The sequence below is a fragment of the Amblyomma americanum genome, chromosome 1 (assembly GCF_052857255.1).
Source record: "Amblyomma americanum isolate KBUSLIRL-KWMA chromosome 1, ASM5285725v1, whole genome shotgun sequence".
Lineage (NCBI taxonomy): Eukaryota > Metazoa > Arthropoda > Arachnida > Ixodida > Ixodidae > Amblyomma > Amblyomma americanum.
This window is the reverse complement of record NC_135497.1, coordinates 233709344-233728366: the sequence shown is the minus strand read 5'-3', so window position 1 is coordinate 233728366 and position 19023 is coordinate 233709344. Positions and strand designations below refer to the sequence as shown.

Genomic DNA, 19023 nt, shown 5'->3' with positions numbered 1-19023 from the left:
ACTAGGGACCTCCTCGATCTGGTAAATACATCACTGGAAACTGCATGGTTGCCGCACTCCTGGAACGTGGCGAAAATAATAATGTTCTTAAAAAATGCAAAGAAAGGCTTCCATTTTGATAACATTCGGATGGTAGCTCTAACATTCAATTTGGTAAAGCTCATAGAAAGAATTGTGCACAGCCGCTTATCCGCGCATGTTTCAGTAGTGAACGCATTGAGCTCTGCCGAGATTGGCTTTCGCCGCGGATGCTCCATTTGGTCTGCCCATGTCGATTTAGGGAGCAGAGTCCGCCTTGCTAAGCGCAAGAAAGAAGTATCAACCTTAGTGACGCTTGACATTGTAAAGCGCACGACAGTGTTGAATATTTGATCCTTCTCTCTAAATTGATATTATTACACCCGCCGTACTACATTTATGCACAGATCCGCGAATTTTCAGCAGGACGGCAGTTTTTTTTGCTCTGACGGTTCCTTCACTTCAGTTACCTATGCCCAAACCAGAGGCGTGCCACAAGGATCTTTACTTTCGCCACTTCTATTCAATCTGCTGATGTGCGACATTCCAGTACACCCTGATGTTACAGTATATATTTATGCAGACGACATAGCCTTCTTTGCTTTTGCAGCCGACATTCATGCCCTATATCGTTCTGTCCAGGATTACCTCAATGCCTTCGAGGTTTGTCTGGATACATTAAATTTGGTATTAAATGTGCACAGTATAAGCGTGCTTGTTTTTAAAACCGTCATGCCTCTATATATATCGCTACACAATCGCTCGGTCAACATACCTCAGGTAGAATTGTTGAGGTATCTAGGCGTCATTTATGATGCCAGTATGAATTGGCAACCCCACATCAAGACTAACGTTGAGAAAGGTGAGCGTGCACTAGGTAGGCTGCTACGAATAAGTAATAGGAAATTTGGCATGCGCCAGACACGCTTGTACTTCTCTATAAAGCCTATGTCAGACCAATTTTGGAATTTGGCTGCATGTTTTTTTCTGGTTCCTCTAAATACAGGCTTCATCCGTTTGCTGCTGTTAGAAAGGCGCGCACTGCGTCTCTGTCTAGGTCTCCCTCAATCAGTTTCCATCGCAGTTCTGTACTTGGAGGCTCCTATTCCCGACCTTAACTCCCATTTTCACCTTTTAACGGTCAGGAGTTTTTTTCGGGCAATTGAGTCGGCTCCTGGTGTGGCTACACCTATTTTCGTCTCGCACCCAGCCCTCTTTCTCTCTCCTCATTGGCCAAGGTTCCGCCTCCCTCAAGTTGTATTTACTCAGAACATTTTATTCAACACTGGTGTGGACCCCAATTTTTATGCAGAGTTGGTTGGGCAGCGTCCCTTGTGGATATTGCTTTTGATTATATTTTCTCACCTAATGTGAAGCATCTGCCGACAAGTACATTAACTGGACTCCTCTTTGATCCCATTGCCCAGTACTCGCAACATACTGTGATTGCTACAGGTGCGTCCGGGGCCGACCGGAAGGTAGGGATTGGTATGTTTTCAGACTCTCTCTCGTGGAGCTTTTCAGTTAGAGTCCCGGATTACACAACCATATTTCTAGCAGAGTTTACGGTTCTTGGGCTGGCCCCTATGAAAATTCCCACAACTGTTTCTCATGTAATATTCCTCTCAGATTGTCCCTCTGATTTGTTGCCGCTGGAGTCCACACAAAACGCATTTTTGAGACGCTCACTAAAGTTTTTTATTCCTGGATGGGTGAAAGAGGTGCGCTTCGTTTGGATACTAGGCCACTGCGGTATTTTACAAAATGAAACAGCAGATTTTTTGGCAAAATCAGCTCTCGATGCACCAGTTGCCTGTAGCGTTCCTGATCTTATTCTCTTCGGTATGACTCGATTTCAGCGTTTTCAGTTTACAACCACCACGTGCAACGATCCCTTACTCTCTACTGTTGACTACCAACATCTCATGTACCCATGGAAGGCTCGTGCGTGTAAAACCCGGCAGTGTGAGGTAGCGATGACACTCATGCGGTGCAGGATTCCCCGTATAAATCTTTACTTATGTAGATGCCGGTTCAGTCCCGCAAACCTTTGTGTGGCTTGTGGTGAAGTCGAGACCTTAGAGCATTTCCTACTCTCTTGCCGGAGGTTTGCAGATTATTTAGGTAAATAACCTAAATAATCTGCGATTCGCTGATGACATTGCCTTGCTGAGTCACTCAGGAGGTGAACTGCAAATTATGATCAATGAGTTAGACAGGCAGAGCAGATTGATGGGTCTAAAAATTAACATGCAGAAAACCAAGGTAATGTTCAACAGCCTAGCAAGGGAACAACAGTTCACAATTGGCAGCGAGAGCCTAGAAATTGTGACGGAATACGTGTACTTAGGTCAGGTAGTGACAGCTGATCCGGATCATGAGAGGGAGATAACTAGAAGGATAAGAATGGGGTGGAGCGCATATGGCCAATTCTCGCAGATCATGAGTGGCAGTTTACCAATTTCCCTCAAGAGGAAAGTGTACAACAGCATAATCTTACCGGTACTCACCTACGGGGCAGAAACGTTGAGGCTAACGAAAAGAGTTCAGGTTAAGTTAAGGACAACGCAGCGAGCCATGGAAAGAAAAATGATAGGTGTAACGTTAAGAGATCGGAAGCGGGCACAGTGGGTGAGGAAACAAACACGGGTTAATGACATCCTAGTCGAAATCAAGAGAAAGAAATGGGCTTGGGCAGGGCTTGTAATGCGAAGGCAAGATAACCGCTGGTCCTTAAGGGTGACGGAGTGGATTCCAAGAGAAAGTAAGCGTAGCAGGGGGCGGCATAAGGTTAGGTGGGCGGATGAGATTAAGAAGTTTGCAGGCAAAGGGTGGATGCAGCTGGCAAAGGATAGGGTTAATAGGAGAGACATGGGAGAGGCCTTTGCCCTGCAGTGGGTGTAGTAAGGCTGATGATGATGATGATGATGATGATGATGCCGGAGGTTTGCACATGTGAGGAGAGCACACCTAGAAATTCCCATTAAGAAGTTGGGTCTCACTTTGTCGGTTCCCCTCCACCTCTCTTCCGGTGCGAGGGCCAGGGGTTTTGCATTGCATCAAGTTTGGGAATACCTCTACAATTATATAACAGCTACCGGCAGATTCCCTTGCTATTTGTTTCCAAAATTTCCGCATTGAAAGGAGCGTTTGGGTATTTTCATATATTTAATTTTTTAATTCTCAGATATTTTGTACCGATATTTTGTTTTTTCCTTTTCTTTGAAATTACTCTGAAATTTCACCCACCGCACAATCATTAGCTTGACACCAGTTTACCCTATTCTATGGGGTCTCCCCAATCCCCCGTCGTGGGTATGGGCCATGCTACCAAGGCCACAACAACAGCAACGCGGTGGAGTGAACCACGCTCTGCTCCGTTGGAAGCGGGATTGGGTAAGTGTTGGGCGGCTGGTCCTACTTTCCTTTTCCCCCTGTGCCTTTGCGAATTTTTTCTTGTGCGGTTAACGCACGCGGTGAGCTTGTAAATCTGAGGTAATGTATACGCAGTCTCTCGGCCAGGGGAGCTCCCCCTGATCGGCTTCCCTATTGCCTCATGAGATGACTCTGGAAGCTTTTCAACACTTTGGCGTCCGCAGCATTCTTATGGCTTTTGCCAAAGGATGGTGGTGCTATCAAAATCAACAATGCAGGGCCTGTTCGAGGTGATCTCCAGGCGGCCACTTCCCTTAATCAGGCAATCACTGAGGTAAGGCAGTTTGTACGTGGCGGGATTGTGTGCCGTTCACCAGACCTCTCGTGCGTAAAGGATCTTCTAAACTGCTCTTCTTTTGGATCTTCCCCGGTGAACAGCTTCATTCCGTCTCATCTGGCAGAGGGTGTTGTTATGGTGTATCGCAGTAGCCGGGAGGTGAACAATGCGCGAGTGCCAACGGAAACGGTTATTGCCACTTTTGCGGGTACTGCCGGCCCCTCGGAAATAAAAACATGGCCTTTAATCTTCCGTGTAGAGCCCCTTCCGTCTAAGCCACTGCACTGTAGCAAATGCTGGCGATATGGCCATAGTGCTTGTGGCTACAAGTCCACCTTGCGGTGTTGCAAATGCGGCAATGACCATCCAAAGTTATGCTCTGATCAAAATGAGAAGTGTTGCCTTTCTTGTGGATCTCACGCTGCAAAAATTCCACGGATTGTCCTTCTAGAGATCATGAATTGCAGATTCTAGATATAACCGACCTCAAACGATGCTCGCGGCGTGAGGCAATATCAGAAATTAAAGAGAGAGCTCACGGCTATGCAGATGTGTCAGCCCGTTCAGGAGTGACACTATGTTCGTCAATCAGGAAATAGTGACTGCGGTGGAAACCTCTATGGCTAAAATGGTTGATAGGATAGTGTTCACTGTCACAGAGTGCATATCTAATTCTCTGCCAAAGCAGATTACCCAGGCCATGCAAATTGGAACGACTTCTGCCATGTCAGCCATGCCTTCGTCCATGACCAAACATTCCTTGCCTGTGCTGTCTCAGCCCCGGGAACAAGTTGCTGCTTTTCCACCACTTCCTCGGTCTGCTAATTCAGATAATGTTCAAATTATTCGTGATGCAGCGATGGCGAATTCAGATACACGCAACCTCAAACGCAGTGGATCACCCTTGACTAACCCTTCTTCTTCACATCCTCAGACGAAATCAAAGAAGCAACAGATTGGCTCTAAGCCAAAAGAAACTATTTTGGGGCAGGCAGTTGCTGCTGCCCGGATTTCTAAACCATACGGGTGCTAAGAGTTCTCCATTCGAACTGTCGGTCACTTCTTTCAGCTTCAACAGCCTTATTGTACCTTATATGTAACCATAATCCAGACATAATTATTTTACAAGAATTTTGGCTTACATCGGAAAAAATATTTCCATTTGCACAATAATTCTTCACTTCGACAAGGTCGACAGTCAAGAGAAGGAGGCTTACTCATACTAGTTTCTTCTAAATTTTGTCACAGGGCTAAGATTACTTTTCAGTCCTCTCCTATATACTGTGAGTTATTGGCTTTATACTTTGAAATTCCACTGTGCTATCCGTCTTATTTAGTAAATGTTTGTTTTCCTTGCGGTGAGCAGGATACCAGGCTGTTAGATCTCCGGCTACTTCATTGTCAGAAGTCAGTTCTCTTGGCCGGCGACATTAATTCTCATCATGTGTCATGAGGCTTTAAGACAGACTTCTGTGGTAAGCGCCTTTGGGATTGGGTTTCTGAAAACAACCTTTCGTGCATGAATTCGGGTTCGGCCGCATTTCTCCGCGCAAAAATCCAATCTGTGTTAGATTTAACTTTCACCAGCCCTTGGGCCCCTGTACTCAATTGCCTGTACTCTATGTACTACATTGCCGCTTAACTCTGGCGTGCTCTCAGTTGAGGTCTTATATAAATTGACCAGTTTCAGTCCAATTTGCACTCTACTCTTGCTGGAGCGGTTAATTCTGCTGAAGAGCTTACATCAAAAGGCATATACTTGGCTATTGACGAATGCCGGAAAAAGTTCGAATGTCTGGTACGTACATCAAGAGGCAACATTTCAGCTAGATGGTAGAATGCAGATTGTTTGCAGGATTACGGACGCAGAAAGGCTGCATGGAAGAAGCTCCTAATCAATGAGTGCCCGAAAAATTGGCATGATTATAAGTTCATTGCGGCTTCTTTTAAGCGCACAATCTCACAAGCGAAAACAAAATTATGAATCTGAGCATATCGATTTCCTAATAAAATAGGAAATCATCGCGCACTTTTCTTGTCTTTGAAGATCGCGGAAAAAGATGCCAGTTTGAGAAAATTCACCCTCTCATGTTTTGACCCCGCAAGAAGCAATAGAAACAATTCACACAATTGCCAAACTATTAGAGCAGCGCTTCTCGTCTGTACTTCCTTTCGGCTCCACTTTTGTGGTGTCAGTGGACCAGTTTCAGCATGTCCCCCTATTACCCTTCCCGAGCTTTCCCTGCTAGCGAAGGAGTTTCTAACTGCTGCTCCTGGCCCTGATATGATAACATCAAAAATGTTAAAAATCCTCTTTGAGGAGTCCCCTAACTCCTTATTACAGCCGGTTAATTATTCTGTCAAGCAAACATGGATTCCTCCTGAACGAAAAATTGCCAAATTGATTCCTCTACCTAAAAACAAAAGTGGTTGCTTTTCCCTGGATAATATTAGACCTACTTCATTGACATCAAACGTGGTTATATTAATTGAAAGGGTCATACTCCTAAGTGTTCCGGAGTTTGTGGACCACAATAATATCCTCAGCCTCAGTCAAATTGTTTTCCGTCAAAAATGTTTAATTTGGACTGCACACGCTGACCTTGAGAGACGTATTATCCTTGCGCGACGCCAAAAAATGCATACTGCGTTGGTGACATTAGTTGTAGCCAAAACCTATGACAGCGTGGAACACTAAATACTGTTGCAAAGATTGCAGACTCTGCTGTTTCCAGATTATTTAATTGCGTCGATATCTGCGTTCCTGAAAACAGACAGGTTTTTATAGTACGAGATGGTGTCAATTCTGGAGGATATCAACAAACCAGAGGTGATCCTCAAGGGGTAGTCCTGTCGCCTGTGCTCTTTAATTTTCTAATGAGTTCTATTCCCAGCCCTCAGCAAATTCGAACGTATGTTTATGCGGACGACATTGAATTTTTCACTGCTGCCGCTGACATTCATTCTCTTTATGTGCGCCTGCAATGTTATCTGAATTTGCTTGAATGTTGGTTGTGTGACTTACGACTCACCCTAAATGTAAACAGGCACGCTGTACTTGTTTTTTAAATGAATGATCATATACATATATCTGTCATTTACCAGCGACAAAATATTCCTGAAGTTAGAACATCAAAACATCTTGTTGTCAATTATGATGACACCCTCACATGGCGCTCTCACATTGAGCTTGTTGCAGCGCAAGGGAATCGTGCTGCGTGCATGTTGCGTAGATTAAGTAATCCCCGGTCTGGAATGCGGAGAGATGCACTTTTGCTGATTTATGTTTTGCATGTTCGACCAATTTTAGAATTTGGATCTGTGATGCTCTCTGGTAAAGCTGCTAACAATGTTCGCCCGGCCGCTCGTTCTTTTGGAGCGGAAGGCGCTTCGGTTGTGCCTTGGCCTCCCCAAATTTGCGGCCAATGACATGTTTTATAATAAAGCCTGTATTCCTTTTTGATTATCTAGATTTAAATTCCGAACTGTTCACACGTACCTCAGTATATATGAACCAAGTTTACACCGCTCCTTGTCTGTTTTTTGATGCCAGCCGACCTCCTTTTTTGGAGTTCACTGGCCTCGATTTCATACCCGCAGGTAGTTATGGTACAAAATATGCTTGAACCTTTAAATTCTCTCGTGTATAACATCCTTCCGACACAAAACAGTGGGGCCTTTGTAGAAATTTTCTATGATGACATTTTCCCGAAAAAAGCGAAGCATTTACAACTTAGCATTTTAAATGGATTATTACATCATTTACAAAGCCTACCTATTAGCTCAATGATATCTACTGGTGCGTCCCAATGTGATGACAAGGCACGCGGTGAGAATATATTGCACCCTTCTAGAGTGCTTTTTTTCTGTTCGGCTTCCCGACTACACCCTAATTTTCCAAGTGGAGTTTCTGGCTGCGGTGCTTGCTCTTGGCAGACTAGGCCCATCTTTATATGCAGTGGTTGTCATGACATACTCTGTCTGTGCTCGTCCTTTGCTTCGTTATGGATTCTCCTATCTTGAACACCTTCCTATCACTACTCTCTCTACATTTGAGCCTTGTTCACATGATATGGGTACCAGGTCATAGCTGTGTGAGATCCAATGAAGTAGCGGACAGCCTGGCGAAGGCGTCCCTCAATGGCCCCGTGCTACCTATCGCTCCGGCTATAGCGTACATCACAGAAGCGAGGATTCGGAGACATAATTTGTTAAGCAAGACAACTGGGTCTCTCTTAAGTTCTGATCATTATATGCACCTGAGATATTCGTGGAGCAGGAAATCATGCCATTCACGGCAGCTTGAGGTCTCTCTCACAAGACTCTGCTGTCGGATCCCAACCTTAAATTTTTATTTTCACAAGTCTTGTTTGGCGCTTTATCCCGTCTGCGTATTCTGTGGTGAACAAAAATTCATACATCATTTTTTGTTGTTTTGTCGCCGCTTCACCATGATAAGAAGACGGTTTTAGAGAAGCCATTACAACAGCTTGGCCTTAGTTTTGCGCAGATGGTCATTTGGAGCCACAATACTCGTGCAACGCCACAAGGCTGTTTTTATCGTTGTCCAAAATTTCTTAATGGAGTTGAATCGGCTAGCTTGGTAACATTTTTTTCTCAATAATAATATTATTTTTACAATTACCATTATCATTTAAGCACTCGGTTATAAATCTCGGCGTCGATCTCCTGCGTGCGTTATGCGCTTCCCGTCTAATTTCTTTTTGTTTACTTCTTTCTTCCTAAGCATTCATTTCAATTTCTTCCATGAAAGGATTTATCTGAAAAACTCTCTGTGCCTCCCAATTCTTTGCCAATCCTCCTGTGTGGGCATGTGCCATTTTGTAAGGGTAACAACAACAACAGCTCCACCGTCTCATCCTCACGGCCATGGCCGCATCCGGCGGCTCGTGGGACGTTGAGCCCGATGAAGAAGCGCTACGCAGGGGTTACGACGCAAGCAAACGTTACTCAAGACCCAGATACGATGAAGCAAGGAACGATCAAAGCAAGGCAACATATTATGTGGCAAACCCAGCAGTCCTCGGTGGTACGCAGGACCGGGGAGGTCGCGGGCCATGAAGAACGTCAAGATCCGTCTCTGAGGAAGTATAGACCTCGGAAGGAACCCGAGATACTCGGAAAGATGAAGCGTTGGTGACCTAGAGGCGGCCTAGACCGAAGGGAGTACGCCCACAATAAGAAGCCAATCATTATCGCCATAATGGCAGCTACGGGGCGACACAGCTTAGATAAAGAAGTAAGGGTGAGACTCGAGATGGATTCGAACATCATAAAAGCTGGTACGAGTAACACGGCCGCCATCACAGCGATTTATTAGCTAAGGAAATTGCAAATAGAAGGCCAAAAGAAGGAAATGTGTGCATCTGCACTCCACCCGGGGTACATGGAAAGAGGTAATCAGAGGCGTCGAACCATGCGAGTCGGAACTGAGCATCTGCAAAAACATCAGCACAGGAGGGAAAGCAGACGTAGCGAATTTCAGAAGGTGCGGTAAAGAGAACAAGATAACCGTCGCATTCACCAGGAAGATCGTTCTGAGATACGTTTGGTACCATAGAGTGGAGTACTTTTGCAACCTGGAACGAAAAACCAATCTGGTCTGTTTTAATTGTCTAAAGCCAGGCCACAGAATGGATGTCTGTCCAAATCCGTAAACAAGAGTCTGTGAGAATTTTGGCAAAGAAGACCCACAAGAGGGCCACACCTGCGAAATCAAATGTGCTGTGTGCCAAGGAAACCAGAAGACCAACTCGGACTTAAACAAGCAGAAATTCAGGACCCCCTGCATACTTGAGCAGTGGGAGGCTGCTACCAAGAAGCGCGCTAAGCTCAAGAAGCCACACGAGGCCAAATCCAAGAACAGGAGACTAGGCCAGAAGGACAGGGGCCGACACAGATCGAGGTCGGTGAGCTGAGCATTATGGACACGGAGTAACTCCAAGGATAAGTAGTTCCCATCCCTCAAGAGACCGAATCCGAAGGACCAGCCGAAGAAGACATCGGAGAAGGTGACATGGGCAGCACACTTACAATCTCCCGCTTAGTCGTCGTCACGCGCGGAAGGTGGCAGATTCAGTGAGTTCATTAAAGCAGTTTAAAGAATGGCTAAGGAGTCCAAGGAAACAATCAACTGGGGGGCTAATGGCATAGAAAGGAACGAAGCCGAAAAGAAGCACTCCAAGACCGGTTATTCGGAGGAAAGACATTGGGGTGGATATCAATACACCATATCAGCTAGAACAGAAGGAGTCGGCCTGTAACTTCTTGCTAAAATTATTCAGGCTATGAGACAAATGCAACGGTAACAGAAAAATGGCAGGCAGGATTTCAGATACAACAAGCTTAACTCCAATAAACGCCTCAACAGATTGCACAACAGGTACAAAGCAACTGTAAGGAGCTTAACGCAATGAGAAAAAAAATGAACAGAAAAACATTGAACTAGTCTGGTAAGACCAAGCACGAATTAACCAAAAACTAGTACTGGCCAGCGAGAAGACAACCAGACGCGAACAGCAACATAGATTCAGGCATTCATGACGGCATGATCATAAACAACAACGCCACATTGTTCGCGCTGCATAATAACTTTCTACTACCTAAGGTCAGAACTAACTAGTGGAAACAGAACCTTCAATTTTCTTTGCCATTTGGAAGTCTTTAAATTTGAACATCAAGCACACTAACATAATTTCTTTGTTTAATTTCAAATTAAAAATTTTCCTTCTTAATATGTGATTTTCATTACACGAATGTTTTCATACTATGCATCACAACATTCTACAGTGTGTAATTGTATTTTATTCTGTATTCTATCTCTTGTATTTATATCTGTCGGTTTTGCACTTTATACTATGTACCTTACTATTTATTGTCGGTTGCTTAGCTATAGAATTTGTGCAGGTTGATCTTTTTAGCTCCTATTTTCTGATGAACTGTTTAATCAAGATTTATTCTTATGCGACATCCCATCTGCGGTCTTGTACGTTGGGACCTCTCCCTGTATATTCTTGTTACTTCTTTCGGCATAGAAAATAAACTTTCAAATTCAACTAAATATCGGAGAAAAAACGCGAAAATCACCAATAATCTTACAGCTGAACTGAAGGGGGATCAAGCAGAAGCAAGCGTCCTTTCAGCATATTATTTGCAAGATCGAAGAAAAGGTCGACATGATAGCATTACAAGCATTACATAGCATTACACTAGCATTACTTAGGGAGGAGGAGGAGGAGGGCGTTTAATGGATGAGGAGAGGTATGCCTGGTTGTCGGCCTGGCATGCTACTTAGGGTGCAACAAAGCTAACGTGGTGCTAGGCAATACCGATAAATAGCGGGTAAGTTGGCCAGTGAGCAAAGAATGCGTACCAGTAGACCATGACCTGCCGGAGTATGAGATTGTTTATGCATTGATATAATTGTACCCGTATATAGAAGCAGAAAAAGCACCTTCATCAAAAATACTGCAGCCCAAGCTTACAAGATTTGAGGTTTTGATAATCATTCATAAGGTACAAGACAAGGCTTGCAAAGCCCCAATCAACATTTTAAATGTTTTATGCAGCGAGCCACATTTGAGGCTTACCGAATGAAACCTCCAGAGAACGAAGAATGGCGAATACATTAAAAAAAGAAGCAGTTACCACCCTCACGGATCCGAGCAAATCCGCAAGGGTCCATAACAGCGTTAGTCAGGACATGTGCCCGGACATCTCACTGGTGAATAATGTCATGAAAGAGAGAGACAAAACATTTACACATTGCTCATAGCGTCTTCGAAGTACTCATGGGTGGAGTCCCCAGTTTAGGGCTCCTGCGGCAACTGCGGCAGATTGGGCCCGTTCGACCAGTGAAAGCTGATCATCGCGTTCCTAGCTGCACAGAGCTACCTCCTACTGCTCTGGCGTGGCGTTGGGTATTACTGGGACTGCAGGGTTGCGCTGGCATCCCCATGTGGTGTGGTATAGTGTTGCTGTTTCTCCGCACTATGGGACATGCGGGCCTGCATATAGTGCCGTGTATTTTGTTTAGAATAAATAAGCATGGAAATGCGTCTGTTTGTAGCTGTCTCCAACTTACAGTCCACTCCTTACTCAGTCGGCTATGGGGTGGGGAATATATCCCCCTTAGTCCCCTAAGGTGCTCCAGTATGCCACCGTACGTATGGGTATACTGGCTCGAGTCCCAACGCACCAGCCGTCACTCGGTTAGCATTTCTTCGAGCGATGGTGTCTGCTGCGTGGTTCCTGGCCAGGCCAGCGTGTCCAGCTGCTCACATGATGGAATGTTTTCCTTCGGTTGAGCCACCTTTGCTTAGAACATGAAGTGCATTCTTGGCAATTTTGCTTCGCAGGAAATTCTGACAGGTGGCTCTGCGAGTCTGCGATGATTACCAGGGATTCGCCTCTTCTGCTGTCCTCGGCGACTGCGAGAGCCATCGCGGTCTCCACTGCTTCAATAGAGGTACAACCCCTTATGGTGACAATGGCTAGCTTTTTATGAGCGTAGTCGATTACCGCTACCACGATGGCTCTGCGTCTTGGGTAGCTGGCTGTGTCTACAAAGACGGATTTTTTTGCCAGCGATGCAATGTTCTATCGCCTGAGCCCTTGCTATACCCCCCTGCCTTGGTGCATGTGCTCGGAGATGGGTAGGACTGTGTAGGTCGATCTGATGCAGGCCGGTACGACCTTCGTCTCTTGAATCTTATTGTGGCTGTCAGAGCAGCCTAGTCGCCTCAGCAAGGACCTGCCCACGGCCGTATATAGATGTCGTTCTTTTTGAACGATGAGAAATGCTTCCTGATGCCCTTGGTATGTCTTGCAGACTCCCAGGGCCATCAATTCACGCGAAGATGTTCTCAGAGGTAGACTCAGCTCCGTCTTATATTCTTTACAAAGCATAGCCTCTACCTGCTCGACCTCTGGGATGTAAGGATTTAGTAACGGAGGCTGAGCTCGCATCAGTCATACCGCGTCCTCCTCTTTGAAACCTCGTCTTCTGCTGGCTACTCGGGTGGTCATGCGACTCACTTGGGCTGTAGAGGAGTCTGAGCGTATGGTCCACTCTGTGGTTCGATTGCAGCCACATGTCCAGGATCCGTAATGTTGCTACTTCAGGAATCTCCTGCCCGTCAAGAAGAATGTTGAGTCGGAGGTTCTCCTTGACGTATCTGAGTGAGTGGATCCCTCTTTTGAACACACTGTGAAAACGTCAGTGTACATGGTATGGATGATATGAAAAAAATGAGGAAAACGATATGGGAAAACTACGGGGAGAGAATAGGAAGCGGCCACTGTGTTCTTGTGATCAAATCTAAGGGTAACAAGTGCTGAAGAGTGCAGAGAGGAGCTAGACTTACTGAATGGGATAAATTGAGCGAGAGTTGGGCCAGATTGAAACAGAGCTGATATCGGATTACAAGAGCTGGGCAGCGCAGCTAGCTGGGGAAGTTAAGAAGCAGGCCAGTATCGTCAAGACATAACAGCATACTCCAGAAGTAGGCCCTGCCTCATGCTCTTGTGGGAGGAAAGAAATCCTGACGGCGACAAAAAACTCGCGCCCAGGGGTGGATGGAGTTACAATGAAGATGCTCTCAAATCTGAACCAAATGTCTGTCACAAACTCTCACAGCGTTCCTCAACAGATGCCGGGGAAGATCAATATTCCAGATCCTCGGTAACTGGCGCAGGTTCGCTTCATACTTAAACCTGGTGAAGAGACCAGCATCTCCAAGATTTCAGCATTTCACTTATATCCTGCACAAAAGGTTCTACGCACTCGAATTTAAATTCGTTGAGAGAAAAGGTCTCGCCGCAACACAGTGTTCAGTTTCAGAGAAAAAGTATTTATGTAAGATACTGGTCTGCAGCTAAAACAAGACATTTATTTGTCACCCTTAAAAGGAGCAGGTCAGGGTGATACTTGCTCTTAATCTTAAAGGATCCTTCGCTGAAGCATAGAAACATACTAAAAAACGTTCAAGGAAACAGTTACGGCGAGAGAACTTGTAAGTACCTAAGAGATTTCCTTTCAAACCGGTAACTCACGTTAAATGTAGGAAACGTAATAAACCTAGGAAATGTAGGTTGCCTTTCCCGAGCTCCCATAAGGCTAATTTTTGCACAGGTAGTTTTAGGGAGGATGTCTCCCAACCAATGTGCTGATGCGGAGTGCCATGGTGGGCCGGCGACATCTATATTGTGTTTATTCTTAATAATTTAATTTCCACCTGCCCACCGTGGGAGGTAGACCACCTGCTTTATCAAGGACATGGACTTACGGACACCAGATTTTCTTGTGAGCTGGACCTGTAATGCTATACGTTTAATGCCAGTCTTTATAGCCAACCTCATCAAGGTCAATCCTATCCCAAGAAACATGCACCCAGTATTCCTTGAGTTGAGGGGGGAAGCTAAGCCCTTGTCATAAAAGAAAGATGGAATAAAGAGGAGGACACGGTTTATACTAATGCCGCTGGCTGGTCAACGTCATCAGGACATACACGGTGGCCACCGCACTTGGGGAGCTAAGAAACTGTGCATCCACGAGATGCATAAACCCAGCACTTGCTGAAGCGGCCGTTGCACTGACCTTCACTACGCAAGGCAGCGCGAATATCATTAGAGACTATCAAATAGCTTGCAGAAAGCTCACTACCGGTCGAGTAGGTAGGGAAGCACGCCTTATTCTTAGGAACATGAGCAGCAAGAAGGTACGGGTGCGCTTGATATGGGAACCAGGATACCAATCTTTAGAGGAAAATGACAGTGCTCACGCCGCTATCCGAGCACTTCTACCCCGTCTTCTCAACACACAGAACTCAACTACACCAATGCGTTCGCCATCTTATCTGATATGCTTGAGCACCGTAGTCTCAGGACGAGAGAATTCCCCCCTCCCTGCGAAGGGATGAAATAAGGAACAAGGAATTATTTGGCGTACGCTTCAAACCAACTTGAACTTAAATTTCAGGTGACTACACGCAATGTACCCCGAATAATGTGAACCCAACTGTCTGCCCAATATTGACAGTCCAACGACTGAGTGGCGGGAGGACCTACAGGTGTAGACAATGCTCACCGAAAGGGCCAAGACTCCAGCTGCATCCAAAGAGGTTTCTGGAATAAATAGCCTGCTACCTTTCCTTTTGGACTTAATAAAGTATTTTCAGCTTCATTTTTTCGTTTGTCGTCGTCATCTTTCTGCGCTCGTTAAACATAAATTACGTGCGAACTAACCGAACTTCCTTTGTTAAGTCATCGTCGGGGTGTTAAATAGTTATAAAGAAGGTACCGAAGATTTTTTGTCAGCATGTGTACAAAGTTCTTCTCTGTGACATTAAGCTAGCTATTAGTTCTTTCTTTAAATGTCCTGTACGCATCAAAATATACTTATGTACATGAAAACATTTCTTACAAAAAAACTAAAAAAATGGCCGTAGTTCAGATCTGGTTAAACCTGGAGTGACGCGATAGCTACATCTGTCCGAGTGGAACTCGCTGAGTCGAATTGCAAAGTCACTCTTTCGCCGCTCCGTTTCGCTGGGCGTTTCTTCTTTATCTTCGTCCCTGGACGTGGATTCACTCTCTCTCCCCTCTTCCCCTCTCCACTCCCCCCCACTCGGTTTCGCCGGCGCGCCGGTGCTCAAGGGGTGCCACGCTAGAGGCTAGAAGTTCTAGTGTAATGAATGTAGCTCTCGCTACAAAACTTGGTGCTCGTGTAAATAGAAAAACCTAGAGTTTTATTGCACTCCGCGACGTCTCAGGATGCATGCGCAAAAATTAATCATCCTACTGTCCTCCGCTAAGAAATACCGCAGGAATGAGTAATGGCAGTCGCAGAAAACGGACGCTGAGAAAATCAACCTCAAGTTTACTCCCTTGCTTGCTTCGTTAACCACCTCGTAAGTCTTTGATTTTTGCCATAGAAATGCGGAATTTCAACCAACGGGAACCCTGATTTTATGATTTCTCCTCTAATCATTATACTAAGCTGGCGGTGCTCCATCGTCGGAAACAAATCGAATTCAAAATGCACCAGGAGATCTGAAGCGCGATTCGCTTGCAAGTTTCGACGAGTGCAAATAAAATAACGTCATTTTTTGAACTGCACTGCATATTTTGCTATAATTTTTCTCCACCATATGGGTGAAGGCCCGAAGATTACGATAAAAATACATTGCGAAATAGAAAATTTTACTAAATCGGTGAATGTATTTGTCCCGTCCCTCCTTACAATACATTACGAATGAAGTACTCGCCGGTCGTTAACAAAGGCTAAGCAGTTAATTACACGGTGAAATGAGGAATTATTTTGGAAAACTTTTGTTCACTTGCAGGTCTGAGGGCCACGCCTGCAGCGGAATCTAGCCCGGGGTACCCTGTAGCGCAGTTTCATGTGTGATATGGAGACGAGTCGAGACTGGAACGGTCTCAGACTAACGCTGATCTCATCTCAGCGCGGTGCCTAAAAATGCAATACTTCCTCAAAATTTCCCATTGATATCCCTTCAGGACATCTGGATTATCCCCAAGCAGTGCTTCATTTTCCCGAACACATCCCAGGAGTGTCCCCGCAATCAGTTGATTCTTAAACGTCCTGAGTATTAAAGGATGACCCAGAAGGTAATTCCGTGATTTCTCATTTCTAGTTTCATGTACTACATTCTTTTCCTTGTATGACGCGAGATGATCGTACCGCTTCTGTGTACAATATTTTATGCTCCACACAAACAAATGCACAATTAGCTGTTTGTTGTTTAGGCGGCGGTCCCACACTGGCTGCGGCAACTGGCTGATTTGGCAATGTTTGCGCGATCACTGCGGCCCTCCCGCTAGCGTTAGAAAAGCAAAGTTTATCTCCATGAAAGGGAAGCGTATTTACTTTTTCAATGGTATACGTTGCTAATACCCACGTAAAAAAAACAATGTGCCTTGCTTCATGCACGAAGTCACACTTTTCTTGATTACGGTTAACTTGAAACAACGAAAACTAAACAACAACAAAATGTAGCTGAGGAAAGTTTTGCAGATTTAGCTAGTGCACCATTTATTGTGCAAACGAAATTCCCGCAGCCCTTCACTACGGCGTCCCTCATAGCCTGAGTCGCTTTGGGACGTTAAATCCGCCATAAACTCATTTATTGTGCAAAGGAGCACTGGACTTTGGAATATAAACAAAAATTGGTCCGCAGCTTGATCTGGCAAGTAAGCATACCCAGTTCAGACCAATGCTGTAGGCTTGCTGTAAGTTGAAGGCGTCTGAAAAATGGAACAATAAAAATGTGAAGCACACTTGAAATAGAGATGCCTTGGGGAGACATTTTAAGGCCCGCGAAGAATATACATTTAACAAAAGCAAAAACATGTTAAAAGCAACACCGGAAAACCACAAGTAAGGGATAGGAAGGGCTCAATCCGCAACTAAGGTAATTGAGATATGTAGAAATGTAAGAGTAGATTTCTCGATTTTACGTTATTTTCTGCCTTTGTGCATTGTTTGCGAATAGCAGCCGACTCTCCGGCCTCTATCACCTTCCCCCTCCCAACCACTCTGCTTCGTGTAAAATTTTACTTCTCACTGGATACCACCAGTGACATGTCTAAGGATGCATGCTCGCGCATTCTTTCCCTGGCAGCGTACCAGTGCGCTTAGGCATGTGCATGTCTTCACTGTTTCTCAGAATTCCTGTGTTACTAATCAATGATCTCACAGAAGGACGCTCTGCTACATGCTGGTGGACCTAATGCCCCTTGTTTATGGAACGTGCTTATGCAGATATGCTCACTTTTAATGGTGCCAGCCAGCATCTCGGTCGTCTAGACACCAGATGACCTTCATTCTCCGGACCTATCAAGTACGCAACATGATTCATGGAGGGATACGTCCCACATGGTAGCTTCACTTTTTGAAGATACATTAAGAGAAACAGGCCGATTGCCTTACAACAGCAGAAGTAACATGAATGCCTTACTTATGAAGTATCGCACGGCACCTCCTGGTGAAGAGAGGGGTCACTTCTCTCGGTCCCAAATTGGACTCTGTGATATCCATGTCGGGCAGGGCTTTGGTTATAATTAGCAAAACACAGCAGGGAAAGCCGGCTGATTGTAGCTGTCAAGCCTGACAAGCAGCATTTGCTAAGCGAGCGTTATATTTCACCAAAGCCAATTTGACACGGAGACAGAAAAATGGTTTTATAGCAGTTAAGCTGATTTAAACATGCAGGATGCTTTGTTTTTTACGTTTTTACGTTTTTTACGGGACGTTTGTAGTTTTTCGTTACTTTCAAGAACGCACCACATTGATTTTTTACGGCAGTTTTAACTACGCTGTGTGAGCGCAGGACAAACTTTAAAACAAAGATTTTACTACTTATTGGAAGTTTAGATCATTCCATGAATATAATTCCCATGAATAGGGAAGAAAGGGATGGGAGGTCACAGCCAATTTTAATGGCCGCCATCTTGAATTTGAGAAACCGAAACTATGCCGCCATTTCGTTCCTTGACGTCATAATCAGATAGTTCCACCTCTATCCACTCTATTGGACCGTGACGTCATCATTGGCACGCGGCTGGTGGTTGTTTCGATAATGCTATTGTAGATGGCGCTACAAGTCTCAATGCGAGGTCTGCTGTTTTCTAGTTGCTGCCACAGATGCGCTGTGATCTCAGGGTGGTAGCAGACCCCACGAAATCTCGAAACGTGATGAGTAGTTGCTGCCACAGATGGCGCACGGATCTCAGTGTGGTACCTTTATATAAGGATTGTTGACACAAAATGGAGAAAGCGAAGTAGAAAATTGACAAGCAAATATCTGGACAGCAGTAGGGGGTCAAATCAGCAATTATCGGTTAAGAAAAAGGTTAAAGAAACAGAGAGAGCTCTGTGGAAAACAGGGAGAATGACGAAATCAGCACTGCGAACATGCCGAATTTTTAAGCAGGAGATTGCCAAATAAAATATCTGTGATAATTGTAGGGGAAGCTCTTTGTTGTTTAAGGCCAGGACGGGAGTTTTGCGGAGTAAGACATATAAAGTCAGGTACGACAAAACAGAAACATTGTGCGTTGCGTGCGGAGAGGAGGAGGAAACGGCTGAACATGATACTTTTGTGTTAAGGACTTCACCCTACAGTGGAAAGCAGCGGGGCTGATTTATCCAAGGCATTGGGATTTAAGGACAGTGAAGGGAAAGTAGATTTTAAGCGGGTAGAAGTAACCAAGCGAAGGTTATCGGATTGGTGGCTAAAATCAAGACAAGA

At 45.0% G+C, this 19023-nt stretch overlaps 1 long non-coding RNA gene across 1 annotated transcript in view; it reads left to right on the top strand.

Annotated features, from left to right (window-relative positions):
* Nucleotides 1–19023, top strand: part of LOC144095700 (uncharacterized) — a 301198-nt gene that overhangs the window by 154780 nt on the left and 127395 nt on the right. The window contains exon 4 of the long non-coding RNA XR_013306747.1: nt 12109–12218. This is a non-coding gene — a long non-coding RNA (uncharacterized LOC144095700). The remainder of the gene's footprint in view (nt 1–12108; nt 12219–19023) is intronic.